Below are 10,119 nucleotides of genomic sequence, written 5' to 3' on the forward strand. Positions count from 1 at the left end.
GGGGAGAGAGGAATCATGGCTGGGAAAAGAGAGGGGGAGGGAGCGGGAAGCACCAAAGAGACATTCTGTAATAATAAATAAACGATTTGTTTGGAACCAAATGACCTTGCCTGGTGTCTCAGGACTGGGTGTGTCTGTACCCACGCCACCCCCTCCCCCTGGCACTCCTTCTCTACCACCTGCCCCACTCCCCTCCCACGGCGCTCCACCCTCACCATTCCAAATTCTTTGCTCCTGACAGATTTACAAACTCACTCCCTGCTCCATGTTGACAATAAGAATACTGTGCAAAAGTCTCAGGCACCCTAGCTATATACGTTTACAGTGATGAATTCTCTTATAGGGAGACTACTCGCCCTGTCCGTTTGAACTTCCTTCCAGAGCTGCCGCTGAACCTGCTGGACTCGTGCAACCAGATGAGCTGGTTCGGCAGCCAGCCGGCCTTGCACACGCGCCCGTGGTGCGCAGCACGTCAGGGAGTGTCAGCACAGAGTTACACTTCATCACAACAAAAGGCTGCCGAGGCCAAGTCAGCGGGTGCATGTAAAGCGGAGGTTGATAGGTTATTGACTAGTCAGAGTGTCAAAGGTCACAGCGAGAGGGCAGGAGAATGGGGCGGAGAGGGGCTGGGACAACACTTTACAGTACTGGGGACCCTGGTCCTGTCTGTGAGGAGTTTTGTGCGTTCCCCCATAACCGCGTGGATTTCGTCCAGCTTCCTCCCACATTCCAAAAATGTACCAATTGTTAGGTTAATTTGCCAATGAAGATTGTCCATGATTAAGCTGGGATTAAATTGGGGATCGCTGGACCGCATGGCTCGAAGGGCTGGAAGGAACTATTCCCCACTGTATCTCAATAAGGTAAATCAGCCACGATGGAATGGCCGAGCAAACTCGATGGGCTGAATGGCCTAATTCTGCATCTATGTCTCAATTCTTTATTTCTCCATTTGTTTGTTTATTTAGCAATACAGGAGGTCCAACACAGCACCCGAATCTAATCACAGGACAATTTACAGTGACCACTGTGGGAGAAAACCCACACATTCCACAGGGAGTTGGCACAGACAAAGCCGGAATTGACATCCGAACTGCACACTGCAAGTTGTTATGCTCCGTAAACCGCTGGAGTATACAGGGAGTATACCGCAAGCAAATGGCAAGGGCAAAAAAGTGGACATAAGACAGCTTTAGCAGCTGATGTCAAAGTAAACTGAAAGAAATCCTACCAGTAGGACAATAGTATGTCTCATACTATCTGCACAACATATCAGACATTTTGCACGTCTCACGGGGAAAGGTTAAGTGAGCTGGGGCTTCTCTCTTTGGGAGTGAGGGAGGGTGAGAGGGGGACTTGATCAAGGTGTACACGGTGATAAGAGGCATAGATTGAATGGACATTTTTCCCAACGTGGAAGTGGCTGACATGAGGGGGCATAGGCATCACTGTAGGGTAGCACAACACTGTTCCAGCTTGGGCCATTCCAGGGTTCGGAGTTCAATTCTGGCATTTCTGTGCATCCTCCCCAAGGAATGAGTCAGTTTTTTCCTGGTTTTCCGGTCTCCTCCCCTATCCCAGGTAGGATAATTAATTGGTCAGTGTAAATTTTCCCATGTGTAGATTAGGTTTAATCAGGTTTGTTGGGGATGGCTGGGGCTGCATGGCCTACTCCCCTTCCAACTCTAAATAAAAAACAAAAAATGAAACAATAAATAATTTCAAAGTGATTGCAGGAAAGTATATGGGATGTCAGAGATGTGTAGGTACACAAACTGGTGGGTGGTTGTGGAACGCACTGCTTGAGGTGGAGGCAGAGACAGATATATTAGGGACATTTAAGAGACTCAGACAGACACATGGATGGAAGAAAAATGGAGGGTTATGTAGGGGGGGAAGGGTTAGATTGATCGTGGAGTAGGTTAAAAGGTCTGCACAACACCATGGGCCGAAGGGCCTGTACTGTTCTATGTTGAGGGCAAAAAAGTGAGTAGGGAGAGAAAAGGACCCATTAAAGATTGATGTACGGAGCCGCAGAAGATGGGAAAATTCAAATCAAGTCTATTGTCATGTGCAGTGAGGTACGAATACAACAAAAGGCTGTTTGCGGCAGCATATGATCATAAGCCATAGAAACAGAATTAGTCCATTCAGCCCATCGAGTCTGCTCTGTCATTCCATCATGGCTGATTTACTATCCCTCTCAACCCCATTCTCCTTCCTTCTCCCTGTAACCTTTGGCACCCTGACTAATCAAGAGTCTATCATCGTCTGCTTTAAATATACTCAATGACTTGGCATCCACAGCTGCCTGTGGCAATGAATCCCACAGATTCGCCGCCCTCTGGCTAAATTTCTGTTCCAAATGGACACCCCTCTACTCTGAGGCTGTGCCCTCTGGTCCCAGACTCTCCCACCATCGAAAACATCCTCTCCACATCCACTCTGTCCTGGCCTTTCAATATCCGATAAGTTCCGATGAGAACCGTCCTTATTCTTCTGATCTCCAGTGAGTACAGGCCCAGAGCCATCAAATGCTCCTCACATGTTATTAACCCTTTCATACCTGGGATCGCTGGTGAACCTCCTCTGGATCTTCTCAGATACCAGCGCATCCTTTCTTAGATCAGAGGCCCAAACCTGCTCACAATACTCCAAGTGGGGTCTGACTAATGGCTTATAAAGCCTCAGCATTACATCCTAGCTTTCATAGTAGTCTATTTCTGCAGCATATAGGATTCCAAGAAGAGGACAGAGTGAGGGAAGAAGGGGTGAGGAGGTGATGGGGAGGGTAAGGCAGTGATAGATCATAGTACAGTACAGCACAGGGATAGATTATCTGGCCCACATTCAGCCCCAGTGTAATGATTTACAGTGCCAGCCACCCAGGCTCAATTCCTGTCACTCTCTGTAAGGAGTTGTTCATTCTCCCCATGTCCTCTGGGTGCTCCGGTTTCCTCCCACATTCTAGAGACGTATGGGTGAGGGTTAGTAAATCGTGGCCGTGCTACGTATGCGCTGGAAACGTGGTGACAGTCGGACTGTGTTGGTCACTGATTCAAAGCAGCGCTGTATATTTCGATGTACATGGGACGAATAAAGTGAATCTTTAACTTAGAATGTTTCAAGATGCAGAGAACAGAGGAGAGTGGGGAGAGCTGGTGGGAAGGTAAGGGAGGGTGAAGCAGTGTCAGAGCATAGAATAGTAACAGGCCTTTCTGCCCACAAAGTCTGCTTTGAACCCGCTGTCGAATTTAACTCAATTCCTTCTGCCTGCACCTAACTCCATCTCTCCATCACTGCATGGTAAAGATTCTTGTTTAATGACATTTCCTGTACACAAGGGTAAAGGAAAATGAAATAATTGTTACTCCAGATTCAATGCAGCACAAAAAAACACGTGATGAAATAAAGAACAGAATACAGAAACACAATAAATATAAATACATAAGATAGCCCATACACATAGACTGAATCAGAATCAGGTTTATTATCACCGGCATGTGATGTGAAATTTGTTAACTTAGCAGCAGCAGTTCAATGCAATACATAATCTAGCAGAGAGCGAGAGAGAAAAAAATAAAATAAAACATAATAAACAAGTAAATCAATTACATATATTCAATAGAGTTTTAGAAACATGCAAAAACAGAAATACTGCATATTAAATAAAGTGAGGTAGTGTCCAAGGATTCAATGTCCATTTAGGAATCGGATGGCAGAGGGGAAGAAGCTGTTCCTGAATCGCTGAGTGTGTGCCTTCAGGCTGTTTGTATGTTCATAAAGTGACTCCAGGCACACGAGTGGTGACTGACAGGAAATGATAAAGTAGTGGTGGTGGGGGGTCGTGGAGAGGTGGGTTAGTGGGTGGAGGTGTTGATCAGACTCACTGCTTGGGGAAAGTGACTGTTTCTGAGTCTGGGTGTGGAGGGGTGGGTCAGTGGGTGGAGGTGTTGATCAGCCTCACTGCTTGGGGAAAGTGACTGTTTCTGAGTCTGGGTGTGGAGGGGTGGGTTAGTGGGTGGAGGTGTTGATCAGCCTCACTGCTTGGGGAAAGTGACTGTTTCTGAGTCTGGGAGTGGAGGGGTGGGTTAGTGGGCGGAGGTGTTGATCAGCCTCACTGCTTGGGGAAAGTGACTGTTTCTGAGTCTGGGAGTGGAGGGGTGGGTCAGTGGGCGGAGGTGTTGATCAGCCTCACTGCTTGGGGAAAGTGACTGTTTCTGAGTCTGGGAGTGGAGGGGTGGGTTAGTGGGCGGAGGTGTTGATCAGCCTCACTGCTTGGGGAAAGTGACTGTTTCTGAGTCTGGGTGTGGAGGGGTGGGTCAGTGGGTGGAGGTGTCGATCAGCCTCACTGCTTGGGGAAAGTGACTGTTTCTGAGTCTGGGAGTGGAGGGGTGGGTCAGTGGGTGGAGGTGTTGATCAGCCTCACTGCTTGGGGAAAGTGACTGTTTCTGAGTCTGGGAGTGGAGGGGTGGGTCAGTGGGCGGAGGTGTTGATCAGCCTCACTGCTTGGGGAAAGTGACTGTTTCTGAGTCTGGGAGTGGAGGGGTGGGTCAGTGGGTGGAGGTGTTGATCAGACTCACTGCTTGGGGAAAGTGACTGTTTCTGAGTCTGGGAGTGGAGGGGTGGGTTAGTGGGTGGAGGTGTTGATCAGCCTCACTGCTTGGGGAAAGTGACTGTTTCTGAGTCTGGGAGTGGAGGGGTGGGTTAGTGGGTGGAGGTGTTGATCAGCCTCACTGCTTGGGGAAAGTGACTGTTTCTGAGTCTGGGTGTGGAGGGGTGGGTCAGAGGGTGGAGGTGTCGATCAGCCTCACTGCTTGGGGAAAGTGACTGATTCTGAGTCTGGGAGTGGAGGGGTGGGGTAGTGGGCGGAGGTGTTGATCAGCCTCACTGCTTGGGGAAAGTGACTGTTTCTGAGTCTGGGTGTGGAGGGGTGGGTCAGTGGGCGGAGGTGTTGATCAGCCTCACTGCTTAGGGAAAGTGAGTGTTTCTGAGTCTGGGAGTGGAGGGGTGGGTCAGTGGGTGGAGGTGTTGATCAGCCTCACTGCTTGGGGAAAGTGACTGTTTCTGAGTCTGGGTGTGGAGGGGTGGGTCAGCGGGCGGAGGTGTTGATCAGCCTCACTGCTTAGGGAAAGTGAGTGTTTCTGAGTCTGGGAGTGGAGGGGTGGGTCAGTGGGTGGAGGTGTTGATCAGACTCACTGCTTGGGGAAAGTGACTGTTTCTGAGTCTGGGAGTGGAGGGGTGGGTCAGTGGGTGGAGGTGTTGATCAGCCTCACTGCTTGGGGAAAGTGACTGTTTCTGAGTCTGGGAGTGGAAGGGTGGGTCAGTGGGCGGAGGTGTTGATCAGCCTCACTGCTTGGGGAAAGTGACTGTTTATGAGTCTGTGAGTGGAGGGGTGGGTTAGTGGGTGGAGGTGTTGATCAGCCTCACTGCTTGGGGAAAGTGACTGTTTCTGAGTCTGGGAGTGGAGGGGTGGGTCAGTGGGTGGAGGTGTTGATCAGACTCACTGCTTGGGGAAAGTGACTGTTTCTGAGTCTGGGAGTGGAGGGGTGGGTCAGCGGGCGGAGGTGTTGATCAGCCTCACTGCTTGGGGAAAGTGACTGTTTCTGAGTCTGGGTGTGGAGGGGTGGGTCAGTGGGCGGAGGTGTTGATCAGCCTCACTGCTTGGGGAAAGTGACTGTTTATGAGTCTGTGAGTGGAGGGGTGGGTTAGTGGGTGGAGGTGTTGATCAGCCTCACTGCTTGGGGAAAGTGACTGTTTCTGAGTCTGGGTGTGGAGGGGTGGGGTAGTGGGTGGAGGTGTTGATCAGCCTCAGTGCTTGGGGAAAGTGACTGTTTCTGAGTCTGTGTGTGGAGGGGTGGGTCAGTGGGTGGAGGTGTCGATCAGACTCACTGCTTGGGGAAAGTGACTGTTTCTGAGTCTGGGTGTGGAGGGGTGGGTCAGTGGGTGGAGGTGTCGATCAGACTCACTGCTTGGGGAAAGTGACTGTTTCTGAGTCTGGGTGTGGAGGGGTGGGTCAGTGGGTGGAGGTGTCGATCAGACTCACTGCTTGGGGAAAGTGACTGTTTCTGAGTCTGTGTGTGGAGGGGTGGGTCAGTGGGTGGAGGTGTCGATCAGACTCACTGCTTGGGGAAAGTGACTGTTTCTGAGTCTGGGTGTGGAGGGGTGGGTCAGTGGGTGGAGGTGTCGATCAGCTTACCACCCGGGGAAAGTGACTGTTTTTGAGTCTGGTGGGCCTGGAATGGAAACTCTCAAAGACTTCTGACCTATCTACTTCCACCACTTCCCATAGCAGTCCTTACCTGGTCTGGGATTATACGCGACTCCAGACCCACCAAAGCAAGTGATGCATGTGGCTCAAGTCACACAGCCCAAGAGCGATTGGTGATGAGTGCCCGAAGGCACAGCACGTTAAGAGGACAACACAGTGATGTAGCTGGTAGAGACTCTGCCGCACGGCATCAGGGGTCAGGGGTCATTCCTGACCTTCGGTTCAACGTTGAAATTAAATTCATTATCAAACTACATGTATGCCACCATATACAACCTTGAGATTCATTTTCTAGCGGGCATGCTCAATAAATCTATAGAATAATACCCATAACTGAAAGAAATTAAAGTCTGCCCAATTTGGGCATTCAACCAGAGTACAGAATACAACAAACTACTGTGCAAATACAAAAGTAAAGAAATAATAATAATAAATAAGCAATAAATATCAAGAACATGAAGAGTGCTTGAAAGTAAGCCCATAGATTGTAGGAACTTTTCAATGATGGGGTAAGTAAAGTCGAGGGCTGTCTGTATGGAGTTTGCACCAGGGTGGGTCTCCCTTGGGTGCTCTGGATTCAGGCCAAGACTCTTCATGAAGACACTGTTTATTCCTCTTCATAGATACTGTCTGAACTGTTGAGTTCCTCCAGCATTTATGTGTGTGCTGACGTTAGAGTTGTTTATTAACAGTTCAAAGTAAGTTTATAATCAATGTATATACTGTATATGTCACCATATACAACCCTGAGATTCATTTTCTTGAGGGTACACTCAATTAATCTATAGAATAATAACCACTATTGCATGTACCAAAATATGACAGTGAACAGTTTTGCCACCCAGACAGATCATTCTACACAAGTACATCAGCAGACTTGGTCATGTTGGTATATCAGCTGGTGCAGACACTCTGCCTACATCAGCGGCGTTGAGCCTGAGACAGCTGAGAACCTGAAATTCCTGAATGGTGAACTTCATCGATTGTCTGTCCAGTTCTAAGAATGTTGATATCATGACCAAGAAAGTTCGCCAAAGCCTCAACTTCCCCAGGAAGCTGAAAAAATTCAGCTGGTCCCCGTTGAGCCAAACCTATTTTTATCATTGCAGCATAAAGCACCCTAGCCTGATGAATCATGGCTTGGCAGATACATTAGGGACGTGTAAGGCTCTTGGATAGGCAAATGGATGATAGAAAACTGAAGGGTTATGTGGGAGGGAAGGGTGAGATTAATTTTGGAGTAGATTAAAAGGTCGACATGACATTGTGGGCCGAAGGGCCTGTGCTGTTCTATATTGTAAGTATAAGAGTGATGAGGGAGAGTACAATGCCCATTAAAGATGAATGGGGTCACCGACGTGAGGAGCCACTGGAGACAGGAAAGGTCAAATCAAGCCTATTGTCAGCGCAATAGACAACAGGTGCAGGAGTAGGCCATTTGGCCCTTCGAGCCAGCACCGCCATTCACTATGATCATGGCTGCTCATCCACAATCAGTACCCTGTTCCTGCCTTCTCCCCACATCCCTTGACCCCGCTATCTATAAGAGCTCTATCTAACTCTTTCTTGAAAGCATCCAGAGAATTGGCCTCCACCGGCTTGTGAGGCAGAGCATTCACAAATCTACAAATCTCCGGGTAAAAAAGTTTTTCCTCAACTCCGTTCTAAATGGCCTACCCCTTATTCTTAAACTGTGGCTTCTGGTTTTGGACTCACCCAACATCGGGAACATGTTTCCTGCCTCTAGCATGTCAATCCCTTAATAATCTTATATGTTTCAATCAGATCCCCTCTCATCCTTCTAAATTCCAGTGTATACAAGCCCAGTCGCTCCAATCTTTCAATATATGACAGTCCCGCCATCCCAGGAATTAACCTCATGAACCTACGCTGCACTCCCTCAATAGCAAGAATGTCTTTCCACAAATTTGGAGACCAAACCTGCACACAATACTCCAGGTGGGGTCTCACCAGGGCCCTGTACAACTGCAGAAGGACCTCTTTGCTCCTGTACTCAACTCCCCTTGTTATGGCCAACATGTCATTAGCTTTCTTCACTGCCTGCTGTATCTGCATGCTTACACAGCACACAAATGCAGTAATGTATGGATACGCATAAAGACTGTTTGCAGCAGCAAAAAACCATAAGAACAGAATGAGGCCATTCGGTCCATTGAGCCTGTTCTATTATTCCACCATTATCCCTTTCAAACCCATTCTCCTGCCTTCTTCTCATAACCTTTGACACCCTGATTAATCAAGAACCTATCAACCTCCGCATTGTGTACTCAAAGACACTTGCCTTCACAGCTGTCTGTGGCCACACTTTGCCAGTAACCACAACGAACAGGAAAGAGTTGTGGACACAGCTCAGCCCATCACAGAAACCATAGGCTTTGTCTGTATCTCCTGGTCTCAGTAAAGCCACTGGCAGAATCATCCCAGACATTCTCTTCCCTCTCCCATCAGGCAGAAGGTACAACAGCCTGAAAGCACGAACCACCAGGCTCCAGGACAGCTTCTATCAGACCCTCGTACAATAAGGCAGACCCTTGGCCTCACGATCTACCCGGTTATGATCCTGCCTTTTATCATTTACCTGCACTGCACTTTGTAACCAACACTTTGATTTGCACTGTCACTACTTTAACTTGTTCTACCTCGTTACCTTGTTGGAGCCAGGGGATGAGAGGTGGCCTGACAGAGGTCTACCAGATGGCAAGAGGACAACCGAGACTCCTTCCCAGCATGGAGGTGGCTGATTGGAGGAAAGTATGGGGGTAGGTTTCTTTACATAGACTTGTGGGTGTGCGGAATGTACTGCCAGTGCTAGTGGCAGAGACAGATGCATTCGGGGTATTTAAGAGACTCTTAGACAGGCCCATGGATGAAAGAGAAATGGAGGGCTATGTAGGAGGGAAGGGTTAGGTTGATCTAGGAGTAGGTTGAAAGGTTGACAACATCGTGGGCCACAGGGCCTGTACAGTATGTTCTAGCTCAGTGCACCGTGTAATGACCTGATCTGGATAAACAATATACACGACATGCTTGTCACTCTACCTTGGTACCTGACACAATGGTAAACCGATTCCAAGTTGTAAGTTACTAACAGCTGAGGTCCTGTTCGTAACCCGGTACAAACCTGTCACAAACACCTCGCTCTGATACAATTTCCCGTCATTTTGTCGAACAGTGACTCTGTCCCCGAGAGCGGCAGGAGGTCCTATTCGAACAGCTGCCTGCTGGAAGGCGCTCTACCACCCTGCCAGGGACATCTCAAGAAATTCTATTGGATTTGCCAAACACAACTAAATTCCATGTTGACTCTGCATAAGCACTTCATTTTCAAAGTGCGCCGTTAACACATCTTCCATAAAATATCACAGCAGCATCTTGCCAACATTTGAAGTTAGTCCAAATGGGCCACAATTCCCCATTATTTCTCCATTTTTTTCAGCAGCATTGTTACATGTAGTGTGGATAAGTCTGTGTGTGTGTGTCTGTGTGTGTGTGTGTGTGTGTCTGTGTGTGGGTGACTGTGTGTGTGTGTCTGTGTGTGTGTGTGTCTGTCTGTGCGTGTCTGTGTGTGTGTGTGTGTGTCTGTGTGTGTGTGTGTCTGTGTGTGTGTGTGACTGTGTCTGTGTCTGTGTGTCTCTGTGTGTGTCTGTGTGTGTGTGTGTCTGTGTGTGTGTGTGTCTGTGTGTGTGTGTCTGTCTGTGCGTGTGTCTGTGTGTGTGAGTGTGTGTCTGTGTGTGTGTGAGTGTGTGTCTGTGTGTGTGTGTGACTGTGTGTGTGTCTGTGTGTGTGTGTGTGACTGTCTGTGTGTGTGTCTGTGTGTGTGTCTGTGT

At 48.6% G+C, this 10,119-nt stretch overlaps 1 protein-coding gene and 1 long non-coding RNA gene across 5 annotated transcripts in view; one reads left to right on the forward strand and one right to left on the reverse strand.

Moving 5' to 3' along the window:
• LOC132407049 (uncharacterized) overlaps positions 1–5,324 on the forward strand; it is a 29,933-nt gene extending 24,609 nt beyond the window's left edge. The window contains exon 5 of the long non-coding RNA XR_009516364.1: positions 344–5,324. This is a non-coding gene — a long non-coding RNA (uncharacterized LOC132407049). The remainder of the gene's footprint in view (positions 1–343) is intronic.
• cmtm4 (CKLF-like MARVEL transmembrane domain containing 4) overlaps positions 1–10,119 on the reverse strand; it is a 95,002-nt gene that overhangs the window by 80,541 nt on the left and 4,342 nt on the right. The gene's annotated exons all lie outside the window — the stretch shown is intronic.

The sequence above is a fragment of the Hypanus sabinus genome, chromosome 17 (assembly GCF_030144855.1).
Source record: "Hypanus sabinus isolate sHypSab1 chromosome 17, sHypSab1.hap1, whole genome shotgun sequence".
NCBI lineage: Eukaryota > Metazoa > Chordata > Chondrichthyes > Myliobatiformes > Dasyatidae > Hypanus > Hypanus sabinus.